This window comes from Phalacrocorax carbo, chromosome Z (assembly GCF_963921805.1).
Source record: "Phalacrocorax carbo chromosome Z, bPhaCar2.1, whole genome shotgun sequence".
NCBI classification, from domain to species: Eukaryota; Metazoa; Chordata; class Aves; order Suliformes; family Phalacrocoracidae; genus Phalacrocorax; species Phalacrocorax carbo.
In genome coordinates this window covers 44,667,971-44,684,304 of record NC_087548.1, presented here as the reverse complement: position 1 = coordinate 44,684,304, position 16,334 = coordinate 44,667,971, and positions in this window count along the sequence as shown.

Sequence of the window (16,334 nt, the reverse complement as noted above, 5' to 3'; positions counted from 1 at the left end):
AGCTTTGCACATACAGCCACTAGAAACAAGTTCCTGTTCCTCTGTTCTTGTATTATTCCTTTTTTCCTTTTGATGGGTATGTTACCAAGTCCCGACCTCCATTGTGTCTTTAATTACAGATGGCAAGATACAGTTCCTCACTGTTAGACAGGCAGCATACTGTAGCTGTTTAACGATCACTTTGCCCTGCCCAAGCTTTTCTCTTTAGTGTACAAGAAGTATCTACACTGAGCTAGAAGCCCATTTCTCTTTTCCCACCCCTTTCACTCTCCTTCTCCCTCCCACCATATCATACAATTCAAGATGAGGAAGCAAGTTGATATCCCTCCATGAACAAACAAATAAAACTTAATTCAAGCCTGCAGCTGTTGATGGTGGGAGGCACTGGACACTGGCGGATTTCTTCATCTGTCCAGCAAAGAGGCCTAAGAGTGAGTGGAGAAACAACCAATACCTTCCTTAAAAGGAAAACTATACAAAGTGCTAACAAAGAGTTAAGCAAATTTGCATTACTGTACTTATGTGCAGGCCTAGTGTGACTGCAGGCCGCCCCCAAGCTGTGCCTGGGTGGTCCTCTGCAAATTCGTATGCAGCAATCTATTAGTGGTATCTAGAAGTGATTTATGCAGCTGTCAAGCTGCCTTCATCAGTACAAGTGAATTGTGGGCACCAGCAACTAATGCGGACTCCTTCATAGTGTCTAAAGTAAACGAGGGCCAAATTAAAAGAAAAACAGCCCAAGGTACCACCCACTCATCTTCTCAGTTCTTTAATGACAAGTTCCCTCTACAGAAAAAACATACAGCTGCTCATATGAGACCACACTTACAGAGACCCCACTGTCTAATCACAGACAGCCTGTGAAAGTCAGCTTTCAGGGGCTTGGTTGGAGCAAGGAGAACAGGAAAAGTTGGCAGAGTTCCACCAAAAACTAAAACAGTATTGATGGCAAATAAAATTGACACAGGACCAAATCAGTTAGTTTTCATAATAACTACTGATGCATTATTTTGTCAGGGAATAATATGAACCATCTGATGATGATATAATACACCCTTCTAGCATGCGCCTGTGTCTTTGTTTTCAATAGGAACCAGTGGTATAGTGTATCTTGGTCCGGCCGCAAATGCTAGTCCTAGCTGGTGGCTGATCCAACCCAACAACCTTGGTTTTGCTACCCTGGGCACATAAACACACCGTTGCTTTGCAAAGGGGCAGAACAGCATCCCTGAGTCATGTGTGGGAGCAATGCCAGTCTTCGCAACCACTTTTGACTAGTTTAAGTGAAAATGGAGTGAGAAATACTTCTTGCCCAAAATACTATCAATGAACAAATGGATCAGAAAAGCAGGCATACGCACACATGCACTCTCATACTCTTTTGGAAAAGATGCTTATATTTGATTCCAAACTGAGAATTTTTTTTGCCTAGGAAGACCAGAAACTTGACCACTCAGAAGCATAAATATTCGTCACTGATTTTGATGTAACAGAAAATAGTACTTTCTGCACCGAATTACAATCTTTCTTCATAATCATACATGAACTTCCAAGAGACTTGTGCTCTCTTGAGACAGCAGAATGGAAGGAGCTGGTGATAATAAGGCCCACCCACAGTTCAGCTTTACAGACAACAGTTTTTAATATTGCATTTAGTAAGAGGGCAGAACGAACGAATCATTTGAGGACACTGACAGGGAAAAGAGCTGTCTGTAAGCAAAATGTCCATTAATAGCCTTGTTCTGCGTAAAATTATCTAAGTCTAGACAATCTGGCTGAGGACTAATGTGTGCTTGACTGAAATAAGTGTAATGATCCCCAATGGTTCCATCTGGAGTTTCATCAGAGTGTAACACCTCCCAGACCACAGCCCCTTAAGAAGATGCCACTCACCTAGGATTCAAACAGGTGCTGGGCTGATCTTGTCCTCAATCTTTTTAACAATTTCTTCCGAAGTGGAGAGGAGGAGTAGTATTGCATGGTGCTTTGCAGCATTCCTCCCAAAGTAGACAGCATGGCAAGGACCAGCACAGGACACTGAAATGAGGAAAATGGTACTTAAGCCTGTGCTAGACAGATGGAGACAGTTGTCTTCACATTCATTTCACCAGTACTGAACTCCCTGTCCTGCCAATGGCAGGAAGTAAGACAGGAATTAAGAATTCCCAAATTAAGGAATTAAGAATTAAGGAATTACGAATTCCTTAATTTTCTTAATACTCATGCTGTGATTTTAAGAGTTTTATGTCTATCACATTAAGACTCTGAGAGTTTTTGCTGCCAAGTACAAATACCCTTAAAGGTCTGTACCCTGTGCTAATACCATGCTCTTTGGGACATTTTCTTTATCTCTGGCACTGAACATGGTGTGAACAGCTGCAGGGGCTGTAATAGCAATTGTGGCCAGCTTTCTCTTTTGTGATTCCCCTCTTTGTTTTTCATTATTGTTCAGTCCTGAATTACTGAGCTTTGTCCTAGGCTGAAAATTGCAAGTATTTCTCTTCTTTCCCTGACGGGCCTCAGATGTAACAGCACAAAAGAAATCTCCAAGCCATCCCAATTTTAGAAAGTGCTCATTTGCTGGACAGTTCCCCAGTGACCCAACATGGAAAGCAAAAAGGAGCTGGAAAAGGCACTTGCTGCTGCTTTGAAGCAGGCAGAAGCACTGAAGAGTCCCGTCTTAGTGCATTTAGTGTGCTGCTAGAGAGGGCGGGGGACTGAGGCGTATGTAAACACCAATGGCCAGAATACCCCACAGTACAGCCCACAATTGCCTTGTCCTCATTACTGAGACTATGGGCAAAGCTCAGCAATGGCAAAGGGTGTTTTTGCCATTGAACTTAAACATAAAAAAATTTCTTCCAGTAGAAGGAATTCTGATGGACAGACCCTTTGTTTTGGTGTTGGTTTTGATTTATTTATTAACAGATGTGTTTATTATGACTCGTGAACTGAAGATAGCGCTAGTTGTCCTGCCACCATGAAGAGGCTTTCAGGGTTGGCCAGATGTGCGTGGTTCTTACATCAAAATAAAAAAGGGGATATCTGTGAGCTAGATGCAGGGTGATAAGAACTCTGCCTCCAGACTGCAATTAAATACTTAGGAGCATAACCCAGCAGCTAAGTAGTGTTGGCAGTGGCAGAGACAGTGTTAGTTAGTGGTGATGGGTTCTTCTTAAGACTGGTGTCTCATGCTTCCATCCAGATATCTGGAAAAAGTGAGAACCTCTCTGAGAGTCTTTCATAGGCAGAATATTAAAACACATTGGACATATGAAACACAGTTATATGAAGGACAGATTAAAATGGTAAAACATCTTTTCCCTTTGGCAAAAGCCTGTTAACTTCATTCTTGATACACTGAAGTAATTACACAGTAACCAAATGTCTTTCTACCTCATCACTTTCCCACTCTTCAACCATTACTGTATTTGTAAATACTTAGTAAATCAGACTTCAGGAAGAGGGCTTTAATGAAATCAGTCTAGCCTGTGACTTAACTATTGCAGAAGTCAACATGGAAGTAACAGCGGTGCCCTCAGGACTCTACTGTACCTGAAGGGCCTGTTCTGGGCAGCACCTTTACACTGCCAGTGATTCTGACCATCTATAATGAAGAAGGCAGCCCTCATTAAAACCCACACAATTTTACTGCTGTCTCCTGGGACATTCACAAAGGTCCTTTGCTGGAAGAGATGAAAGAATGTAGGTTACATGGTTCCCACAGTGCCAAATGTATGTGTGTCTATTTACAGGGTTTGGCAATAGAAGCTGTGATGTCAAATTTTAGAATTTGTTGTTCATGCTTACGAGATCTGCAATACAGCAGAGATTTAAGAATATGCCCAACAATATGACCCACACTATGGAAGATGAAGCCACATATTAACTTCATTTTATCCTTCTTGAAGAACTTTGTTACTTGTCTTTATTATATTTATTCAGGTGTTCATTCTTCCCCACAAAAAGTGAAACAGTTGCCTTATGTGTATACTGCAAGTGCTATAAATCGCAATTTGGTTTTAAGTTTTAAGCATGTTCTTAAACTGTGTGCCAGGTCAGGATTCTGGTCTGGTCTGTCATCAAATTTTGATGACAAGGTAAATCCCTTTGTGAATTAAGAAAAGTTAAAATATGTGCATCTGCATCTGCATGTGTGTGTCTTTGCGTGAAGAGGGGACTGGAGGTTCAGGAGCATGTCCACATTACACAACAGAGATCAGCATTGAGGTCCCTGAAGTACCACTGATGGCATTACACCCCAGAGCTAGGAAAAACATAGCTGTGCCAGTATAGAGCCATGCTTGGGCTATCTAGCCATGCTAACATGACTGTGCACTGGGTGTGATAGCCTAGCTCAGTTAGATGACATTCACAGCACTGTGAATGAGTATGTCCTAACTAGGAGTGTCTATATCAGAGCACAGAAAGAGAAGAGTAGTTAGTAGAGACAGGGTGAAACTATGGGACCCCTTGAAATCTCACTTGGAGCATTAAATGGTACCAACAGTCCAGAGGCAGAGATGATCAGGGTTAAAGTAATAAAAAATAGATGACCATGAACAGGAAGATGCACTGGAAGAACCTTAAACAGATGGAGATACACAAAAGAAAATTACTTCCAAGAGATGTGCTAAATATTTTGTTTTAAAAGGAAAATAATTTAGATCACAGGAGGAATTCTTCCTCTTTGAAAGAAGGCTTTGGCAGCAAAACCAAATATAATGGCTGAAAGTCTAACTCACCATGTCAAAGGGATCAAACTCAGCAGCAGCAAAAGGAAAGGAGGAATAAAGAGGGCTGGATTCAGTATGAAGTATGTCTTCAGGGGACAGAAAAAGATGCCTAATGAGAAAAGTAAGGCCAGAAAAGTTCGTCAAAGTTTCCACACCAAACAATTTGTTCAGCCAGCAGAACTGTAAATCAGATGCTATTTTATTTCTGGCACAGATATAAATGAAACATTCCAGTCAGGAAACATTTTTCATTATGTGCTGTGTAACCTCCCATTTGTAAAGACATGCCATATCCAGGACTAAAAACCTGTCTAGAATGTTCTGTAAAACAGTCTAATTTTACCCATAATCTCCTAGCAGCTCTATTAATACCTCATCTTCTGTAGTTTCTCTTCTTCATGTTTGTTTCCCACAACACCATACTCGAGTGAGACGAGAGGTTCTGGCAGCTAACCAGCAAATTAGGTCCATAAAACTATATTCTGCATGACTTAAAAATGGTTTCCACTGTCCCACTAAAAGCAGGCATGCAGTTAGATGATTTAATCTGTTATAAGGGCAGAAGTAAGCTTGGACTTGTGAATTTGCATCTGAATACAGAATACTTTCTTCTAAGAACTAATTGTACCTCAAAAGGCATACAAAATGAAAAGAGGCTTCTAAACATAACTGTTTTATGAGTGGATTCCAGAGCAGCAGCAGGCTGAGAATACCAAAAATAGTCAGGTCTCCAAGTACTTTGTTAAGAAGCACTTTAAGTCTCCAATATGTTTATTATTTTCACCACACCACACTATCATGAAATAAACAGACAACTCTTAATTTAAAACATTTTTTTAATTGGAGCAGCCACAGTAGCTCTCATCCATGTAAATATATTTTTCTTCAACAGCACTAGAGATGCTGTCATATTTTGACAAACAAATCAGATTTGGGTTCAACCCCATATTCCTTCCTAGGAATGACAGACAATGTTATCTTGTGGAATTCATGATCCCAGCTCACAAAGACTTAAGCCTGGACTTTGGGCTTCTCATACCTGGCACACTAAACACAAGTTAGATACAGCCAGCCCCTGCCTCAGACTCCCTTGAACTCATCTCAGGCGTCTTTAAGCAGATTGCAGTGCAACCCTTGACATCAGATGTGCCACCTAGCAGGATCTTGATCCCCTAGCAAGCTGTAAGAGTGAACAGCTTCTTGGGTTGCTAGCAAATAGGAAACTTGGGGGGCTGGTCCTTATGGGAGTTCTGTTTCAGCTCCTCACTAGTAATATCAGGACACTTTTCTTCCCCACAAAGCAGACGCAGCACCCCTCTGGGGTTTCTGTGATATCCTTCAGCTCTGTCATGTAGCTCACAGAATCACAGAATGGTAGGGGTTGGAAAGGACCTCTAGAGATCATCTTGTCCACCCCCACTGCTTGAGCAGGTACACCTAGACCAGGGGGCACAGGAACGCATCCATGTGGGTTTTGAATGTCTCCAGGGAAGGAGACTCCACAACCCCTCTGGGCAGCCTGTTCCACTGCTCTGGCCAACCTCAGTAGAGGAGTTTTTCCTCATATTTAGGTGGAACCTCCTGCGTTCCAACTTGTGTCCATTGCCCCTTGGCCTGTCATTGGCAACCACTGAAAAGAGTCTGGCCTCATTGTCCTGACACCCACCCTTTGGATATTTATAAGCCTTGATGAGATCCCCCCTCAGTCTTTTCTTCTCCAGGCTAAACAAACCCAAGTGTTTCAGCCTTTCCTCATAAGGGAGATGCTCCAGCCCCCTGATCATCTTCGTAGCTCTCTGCTGGACTTGCTCAAGCAGTTCCCTGTCCTTCTTAAACTGGAGGGCCCAAAACTGGACACAGTACTCTAGATATGGCTTCACTAGGGCAGAGCAGATAGGGAGGATAACCTCCCTCGACCTGCTGGCCACACTCCTTTTAATGCACCCCAGAATATTGTTGGCCTTCTAGGCCACAAGGGCACAGTGCTGGCTTATAGTAAGCTCCAGTGAGGCAGAACCACTTCGTGCCAGAGATCCCAGCAGTAGCCTGATGGTTTACCTGAAGGTAATTTATAATGCTATAACTTACCCTTAACCATCAATTTTGCAGCAAGGCCTGTCTCTCTGTTACTTTATTTTCTTAGGAGTGCAACTACTTCACCAGTGCTGTCAGAGATCACAGTGCCTGAAAAGAGGCTGTTATGTTGGCCAAAAAACCCAACCCAAACATAAACCCAACATGAAAGCATTTTAATCAGCATAGTCTGCTCTTGTGGGAAACCAGTTTAAGCAATGAAAGAAAATGTCTGCTAGTACAATAAAGGTTTCTGCAGATCTGAGGTTATTTAAAGGGAACTTTGCCTTGGCAGATGAGGGATGTCTTGCCATGCTGGAGAAGATCTGTCAGGAGGTTCTGGACATAAAGCAGAAAATTACTGAGACCCCTCTCTGCATGAGGAAATGTTTTCTGTTTAAATCTGAAGCAGGTCAGAGAAGTAATGACTGATTCAAAGAGGTTTCCTTCCATTTGGAGAGATTATTTTAGCACTTCTACTGGTTTCAAAATATCCGCAATGGTTATCTTGTCCAAAATACACCAAGACCAACTGCCAAGCTGCTAGGTGGTATTGCAGTACAAACAACATTTTTTTTATATGGATGTGCTTTTTGCCAGATTATATCCTCTCCCTCTCCAAGCAGAAGCTGCATGATCAGCCTGAACACTTGCAGAGACTGATTCACACAGCTACTAGCAGGTCTTTCTCAGACCCTTGTCATGACCTAAGGAAGAAATTCTCTTCAAAATTGAACTTTTCGGTTCTTTTCTAAGAGAAATGACAGAGAGGATTAAAACAGCCTAGATAGGGAAACAAAAAAAGACTCATCATGCAACTCCTGGCTGTCTCATAGGTTACCCAAGGTGGGAAAAAGAATCATATTTATAGTTGCTGGTTGCAAGAGGGCTGGTTTTTCTATTGGTGGTTTACCCCATTTGTCTTTTTAAAATCATTTGCATTACCAAGAGCTTGAGATAGAAATTTTCTACTAAAATTCTAGAGTGAGTAACTGTAGAAGAGGTGAATGACAGCAATATCTAGAAAAGCTTGAGAGTTGTTTTGAAGTGAGAGTCACCTTCCCACCCAGGTCTCCACCTCCATGCTGAGGTGGTGAGATGCTCCTCTGCCCTGGCAGGGGCTCATGTCTGGGGCTGAGTTCATATGGGCAGCTCTTCACTGCTGGTTGGGTCTCACACCTGTCTAGGTAGGAGGTATGAAGCTCCAGAAGGAAGAGGCAAACTTGAAATTTGGTGGGTACAGACCTTTGTTTCACTTCTGTGAGATGGAGGAGGAGATCACTGCACACCACTGTTAGTGAGCTACTGTTAAAACCTGATGATCAGTCTTGATGTTCTGTGAAATCTGGAATGGGGCAAAGACCAAAAATGTATGTTAAAACCCATAAGCCAGACAACCTAACTGAGGTTTTTCAAATTCTGATGTTTATATTTTTCATGTCGAAATGGTGCAGTTCTGAATTAGCTAAGACTTCTTCTATAGGATGCTACAGATAAACTGGTGGTTGATTATTGTAAAAAACAAAACAGTGTTTACTACAGACAGATTAAAAACAACAGTGGATGTAGGATTTGTTGTTCATCTGGATGAGTATTTTACTTTCAATTTTAGTTGTAATTTCACTGTCTAAACAAGGCTTGGTTTGTGTCCCTAAGCATTTATAGTACAGACTGCATTATGAAAGAGAGGAAACAGAGTATTGGAAAGACAGTGGCAATGCAGTTAAAAAAATGGTATTACCTGGTCAGCCATGATGTGTCAATAATTCTATTTCACTCCTACTTTCTCTTATCTCTCCTCAAATCTTTCAGCTGCCACAGAATCTCCATTTTTACTCCCTTCAGTCTGCATAACTTGAAATTATTTGCTGATATGCAGCCATTCAGCTGATTGGCACATCACTGAAAAATATCTTCATGTCCACCCCAGAGTTGAAAAGAATCATTTGTCAAAGATATTTCTTTGATACATTTTTCCGAATAATTTTATTTCAGTTTTCTGTCTTTATGGTGATAAGGAGGATGAAAACATTACCATGAGCATACATGCCTCCAAAATGTCATGTGGCAATTGAATAATACAGAATCACAGAATCACTCAGCATGGCTGAGACAGAAAGCAACCTCTGCAGGTCATCTAGTCCAACTCCTGCTCACCTAGTAGGTTCATTTATAGCAGGCTGCTCAGGGTTGTGCCTTGTCAGGTTTTTAATATCTCTAAAGATGGAGACACTACAGTTTCCCTGGGAAATCTGTGCCAATGTTCAGCCACCATTTCAGCAAAACAGTTTTTTCCTGTGCTTAAGGAATTTGAACTTGTGCCCATTTTCTATTGTCCTGTCACCAAACACCACTGAGAAAAGCTTGGCTCTGTCTTCTTTACACTCTCACATCAGGTATTTAAACACATTGATAAGCTGCCCCCTGGAGCCTTCTGTTCCTGAGGCTGAACAGTCCCAACTCCCTCAGTCTCTCCTCATATGGGAGGTACTCCAGTTCATTCACCATCTTCATGGCCCATTACTGGACCTTCTCCAGTACTCCCATGTCTCTTTTGTACCGAGGAGACCAGAACTTGACCCAGCACTCCAGGTATGTCTCACTAGTGCTGAGTAATGGGGAAGAATCACCTCCCTCAGTCTCCTGTCAATGTGCTTCCCAGGAAGCTGTTGGCCTTCTTTGCTGCATGGGCACATTGCTGGCTTATGATCAATTTGGTGTCTACCCCCAGGCTCTTCTCTGCAGAACTGCTCTCCAACTGGTAGGCTACCAGTGTGTGCCTGGTATTTTTCCTCCCCAGAGGAAGGACCTTCTGTTTCCCTTTACTGAACTTCATGAGATTCTCTTAAGCCCATTTTCCAGCCTGTCCAGGTCCCTCTGAATGGCAGTACCATCATCTCGTTTGCCAGTCATGCTTCCCAATTACGTTATATCTGCAAACTTGGTGAGGGTTCACTCTAACCCGGTGTCCCAGTTATCGGCAAAGGCTTTAAACAGCACTGGTTCCAGTATTGATGCCTGGCATGCACCTCCAGGGACTGGCTTCCAACCAGACTTCAAGCCACTGATCACAACCTTTTGAGCCCAGAAGTTTAGACAGATTTCAGTCCACCTCAGTGTTCACTTATGTAGCCCATACTTCATCAATTAGTCTATAAGGATCCTATAGGACACAGCATCAAAACCATTTCTAATGTCAAGATAAACAATATCCACTGGTCTCCCTTTGTCCACTAAGCCAGTCATTTCATTGCAGAAGGCCATCCAGTTGGTCAGGAATAATTTCCCCTTCCTAAATGTATGCTGACTACTGCCAGTCATCTTTTTGTTCCTAATATATTTGTACACAGTTAGTAGTTAGGTATCTGACTATAATTGAAAGTTAACCAGAAACTTAACAAATCAATAAATTATGTCAAAGAACTTAAATTATTTGGAGAGCAAGTGATAAAGACCTTTGTTAGGCTGCTCAGAGAATTCAGGTACTTCCTGTGCTTCATGGTTTTTACTACATGTTGTGTCAAGTCAACATAATACAGCAAGTTCAAAGGAGCTTCTATAGCTGATTATGTGTTTTATTCTTGCCTCCAACCTCTGTGTTTCTTATGGGCTTTCTGTCCTGGACCAATACCTGGACTACCTTCTAATTACTCAGCTTCATCTAGAAGACTGGACAGTGTTTCTACAGTATTCTGGCCTGCAGTGCAGTAAGAAAAGCAATGTGTCCTTACTAACGTGTCTTCAAAACCCTCAAGAAGAAAATATAATTTACTTCAAAGCCTCCCATCTCCTGGGGGAATGATACATACAGGCTATCGTATGAAAGGAAATGGGCGCTGTCCTATATGTTCCAATTTAACACTTACATGCAATTATTTTAATACAAATTCATGTCTGTCACTGTTGTTCTTCCAAGATCCATTCCAGAAGGACAGGTATTTTCTGCAAATGCTTAACAAAATTTCATGTGCCCTTGGGAACCTTAGGTAGGATTTCATGGATTAGGGGTGGCCTTTGCTGTTTAGGCTGCAAGTTATTTAGCACTGTAATATCTGAAGTGTCCATGAACATTCACCAATACCTGATGCTATGAACCGTGGGCATTACAACAGTATCAAAGGCAAAGGATTTTTTAGTTTTCTTTACGGTATGCTGGAGCTGCAGGAGGTTTCAGTGTTGCAGCTTTGGAATGGGCAGTTTAGTTCTAATCTGGGCACCAAAGTCTATTTTGATATGGTCTGAGGTGTGCTGTTGTCCATTCCTGCCACCAGCAAGGAGACACATTTGGTTGTAAATAAGAACTTGAATGGGCTGTGCTTCTACATTTCACTTACCAAAAGCTGTTTTTCCCTCACATATGATACCTAAGAAATGCTTGGGTAATGCAGGGTCCAAATGACTCTTAAAAACTATAGTCACAACATGCAAAGCCTAATTTCTGAAATAAAAGAAAATACATGACACTAGAGGTCCTTCCATACGTTTCAAAGGATCTAGGCCTGCTGCTAAATACAGCACTGGTCATATCCTTCGTGCAAAAAAGTCATCCTCCTTGTGAGACAGCAGATGTGGTGCTGTTGTTCTCTTGCTGTAACTAGGACAAGTGAATGTTCTGTTTCTTATCAGAGTGCTGGTATCTGTTCCTCTTTTTCAGAGAGTCCATCCAGCTGGCTTATGGCTCTTGCAGCTCAGCCAAGAGGGGAGGGGGGAAGGGGATTAGCCCAATAGTTTCAGTAAATTACACACATTCATCAGCCCCTTGACTTCTACACTCAAGTTCTTGCCTTTTATGGCAGACCCAGGGAAAATGATATAATGGTATGCCATACAGCATGTGTACATAGGGACTCAGGGATATATTTCATATATCTTTACAAGTCTTGTTTTGCAAACTTTTCTAAAGGAATTTTGAATTTATAGTCTGATAAGCAATTTCACTACAGAGGATAGCTGAATCTCTATCAGAAGCTATGTGCTCTGTCAGAGCAAAAGAAAGTAAGTGTGGGTCACTGAATAAAACTCTCATCCATATGCAAGTGTGCACATAGAGTCCATAAAATTTTGCTCTTGACGTCAGTAGCAAAATTTTCATTAAAACTGGGATTTTACTCAGGGCCTGTGCTAGAAAATGAATTTGTATCGCTGTTATTGTTTCATACAACAACAACAAAAAAAGAATGGTTTTTTAATGAAATGATAGCAGAAAGACACCATTGTCTTCATGTGGTGTGGGATATTGTGAAAGAAACTTGCTAAATTAAATGCTAAGCACTGTTTCCAGATTTTAATGTGAGTTTTGGGAGGGATGAGAGATTTCTCTTGATGCATTCCAAGAAGTGTTGAGCTTTCTTTTGTCTCACAGAGCTCTGATCATCTGGCTTTCTCAATAGGACTTCAGTGGAACATCTCCAATTTCTGCTAAATATGGAGCTGGCCTAATAAAGTTGCACAAAACAGCAAACTGTGGATAATCATGCCTAAGTGTGTGGGCATTTGGGATCTCATCCAAATGAATCCAAAAAGGAAGTTGCATGGGCCTGATTCTCACCTCACTCTTTTTCTATCACCAAGTTATGCTGTTATAAATCAACAATGGGTGATCTATTTTTCTTGCTAGATTCTTTGCATAGATACTAGCAACAAAATTCATTAAGCACTACATTTTTTGCTTCTTCTATCAAGGAAGCCCTAATTCTCAGTACCATACTTTTAAAATTATTTTGCAGGAAAATTAGAAGAAATGCAAGGCTTATTCTTACACTTTGTTGTGACCTAACTTGATATGTTAGTTGGCTTTGATCCCATACAGCAGTTTAAGCAGATAAAAAAGGAATGTATTTGGGTCACCTGACTGCTACCAATAAATGCAAAAGTGCCAGGCCACATAACATAAGCCTTTTGAAAAGGTTAAGGATGTACAACTGATGAGTTACCAACAGTTTTCACCACACCACTTGTCCAAACGTAGTATGGGCCACTTAGCTTTCTGAAACTAATTAATAGGAATTCATGGCTGAAATTAGTGGTCCTCGGAAGTCTTTCCCACCATAATTTTCCATAATGCTTCTTCTTCAAACTACACTATTTATTATGGGCCATAACCTATGTAATGTGAACCTATGCAAAAATCCACAGGACTACCAATTCTGAACCTTGCCTTGGATTCACAACAGGATTTGGGTGGGGGGAAGCTGTATTTTTTCAAATCTATACATTTCAACACTTTAGGACCTGCAAATCCATGTAAACTGTTCCTGACACAAAGCTGGCAAACCTCTTCTGGATAAAAATAGGAACAGCTCACACAGCTCTGTCATACAACCTTGCTTTTTCACCCTGATAAGCAAAATTTCCTTTGTCTTTTCTGCACTCTGAAAAGTGACTAAAAACATGTATTCATTTTAAGCTAGGTTGACTCTATTGAGGTCAGACCTCAGTAAATCTGCCTGAAGTTTTCCACTGATATCTTTTAGCCTGAGTTCATAGGCTTCTAGAAATGCTGGTTGGAAGGGACATCTGGAGGTCATTGAGTCCAGCCTCCAACTGAAAGCAGGATCACTGCCAGCGCTAGACCATGACAACCCCCTCTTTACTTCGCTCTTATTTTTTTGAAGTCAGATTATCGCACCATGGTGTCTTACAACCACAAAATAAAATAGAAGATAGGAAAAGACTCACTGAAAATATCCAAAGGCAGAATAGGAGTAGTTTGGTCTGGACTTTAAGAGGGTTTCTTACTCTCTGTCATCCAGAGCCTCTGTGTCCAGTGATAGGCAATTAGGGAATGGGCAGGTCAAACTTGCTTCATGAGGCTGCTGAGTGAACAATGGTAAGAGTCCATTGCAGAGACGAAAAATTAAAATAAAGCCCAGTTAATGTATATAACAAACTCTAGTTACTGGGTCAGCAGAAAACCAGCCCTCCTCAAAGATTTATATCCCACATTAATAGTTCTCTGCTCTTTTGGAAGAAGTGACCCAACCCAGCAGAGGACAGCAAGAACGAACAAGTCATTGCTCACAAAATCTGGCAGAAATACTTGGAATGAAAAATAGTAGAAAACACCCTAGATCCTTTTTCATTCAAATAAGCGGTTTCATCTGATTAAAGGGCAGGTGAAGAATGCTTTGTTTAGAAATCTGCAATTGTGGTGGGTAACATCTGAGGGACTGTGGTTTCCCTGTGAAAGCTTTCCTCAGAGATGGCTGGCACTGCAGTGCAGGTTGGTGTGTGCTGGCAAGGTGGTGGAACATGTCACAATGAAACTAGGACCAACAACACCCTGAAGAGTGAAAAAATAAGGCAAGCTTGCAACTTCAGCAGCAAAAAAGATCAGTCTTTCCAGAGAAGGCAGCAGGATGGTGATCAGCAGAGCTGCACTGAAATACTTTGGCTCCCAGCAGCCCTGTCCTGCTTCTTCACCCCAGGTGATTCCTCCTTCAGCAGTTGCTCCAGGTAGCTTTTGGGTAACCTCTGACCTGTCCAGATCAGCTGTTACCATCCCACCTGTCTCCCCACCTTGAGGAAGGATGGACTTGAATAAAGTCAATCTGCCCCTACCAGAAGGAAAGCAGGTCTGCGAGGGGCCACTGGGGACAGCTATGACATCTGGCGAGGAGGACAGGGCATCACCAACAGGATCTTTTGGCCACACTAACTGCATGCAGAATTACTTGGATCTGAATCATTCAAATGCAGCTTTGTGGGGTTTTTTTAGTAATAGATGATTGCTGTAGACCTTACATAACACAGGAGGAGCAAAACTGCAGGAAAATTTAGGGATTTGCAGAGATCTGCAGATTTACTGCATTTTGGCCATGAAATCATAGCTCTGAATCCACAAGCATATAACTTCTAGTCCATCACTCGGTGTGTTTGTACCTAATATATACACCCATCAATATATGGGCTTACAGAGCACTTTCTCATCCATCCCCCAAAAGGGCTCAGAGCACTTTATATGTGCATTTAGCTTCTCAGGATTAGTAGTGGGTAATATTGAGATGTCTTGAATTCTAGGATGTAAAAGATGTCTGGGGGGCTCCTGTGAGTTCAGGATGTTAAAGTTCACAGTTCATGCATGAAGCACGTGAATCCCAGTTTAGTCTGAGAAGAGTAGCAGGACAAAGGGCTTGTCACACATGCTGAGTCGTTGGAAACATGATCACATGAGGTTAGAGTAGTCATCATGACTGATGTTAGGATCATATCTTGTTTCTGATGAGTTTCAGCTGGTCCTGCTCTGGAAATATAGAGCAGCTGTTTTTTAAAGTTTTGTAAAATGCTGTATAGGCAACATAGATGGAATTCTAGAATAACTTCACCTAGAAGATCCTTTAAGCTTCACAATTAACCATAGATCCTCTTCAGCTATATTACTGCCACATTCATGTAGCTGGCAGAAAGAGACAGACACCCGAAGGGAACACTAGGATCATACAGTCTTACCTTTTGCAAGCCAGGGAAACCTTGCCCAATAACTTCTGCACTGAGATTAGAGTTTCTGTTTGAGCTTTATGCATGTCTATTAGAATAAATATCCATTTATGACTTAAAAGCATCAGATGTGGGAAAATGCACCATATCCATACCCAAATCACTCCAAAGCTTAGGTAGTTTCCCTTTTAAAGATTTGTCCTTCATTTTTCATCTGCTTGTCTCATTCCAGTTCTCAACCACATGATCTCAATATGATTTTTTTCTGTTAAATCAGGGTCTGCCATGATCTGAAATATTTTTCCATGTAAGCATTTGTAGGCTGGAATTAATTCCCTTCTAAATCTTCTCTTGGAGAAATAAAATAGTCTAAGTCTCTTAAATCTTAATCTGTCAGGTATGTTTTATAGACCTTGACTTGTGCTTATAAACCTTTTCTGAACACACTCCAGTTTCTTGGTGTCCTTTTTGAAGTAAGGACACGAGATCTATACTTTGGTAATACTCTTATCCATGTTGGAGACAGAGGTAATACCCCTTTTCCTATTTTGGTTGCCTATTGCTTCTGCAATGAAGGATGACATTCACAAACCTAGCTGCTGAATTACCATAAGATCACATGCTTCATGGCCTGCCTAATATGATTTTTATTTGTTTTTCAGATTGATCCACAGGGTAACATTCCATATTTTATAAGGATATTCTATCCTTAGAGTTTTTCTAGCATTATGGTCCAGCACTGACATATTGCTCTTTTTGCCAACTGACTCTTCTCGGTACATCTAGATGATGTAACAATGCAATTATTTACAAATTCCACTCTTTGTATTTGCCACCTTCAGTAGCACTGGTTTTGTAAATTCTTTCCATACACTGAAAAAGTCATTGAGCATCATTTGGCCAAAACCAGATCTCTGAGAAGCATATCAGGAATGATCTTGTACCACAGTGTTTCTCCATATTCAGTTATTTTCAAGCAACTTTTAATATATGTTTATTATACTCTCTATTTTTAATACAGTGCTAAGTCTTGAACGTGTCTCTTTTATCTGCACACCAAATGGGACTCAGTGAAATAGTTTGTTGTTT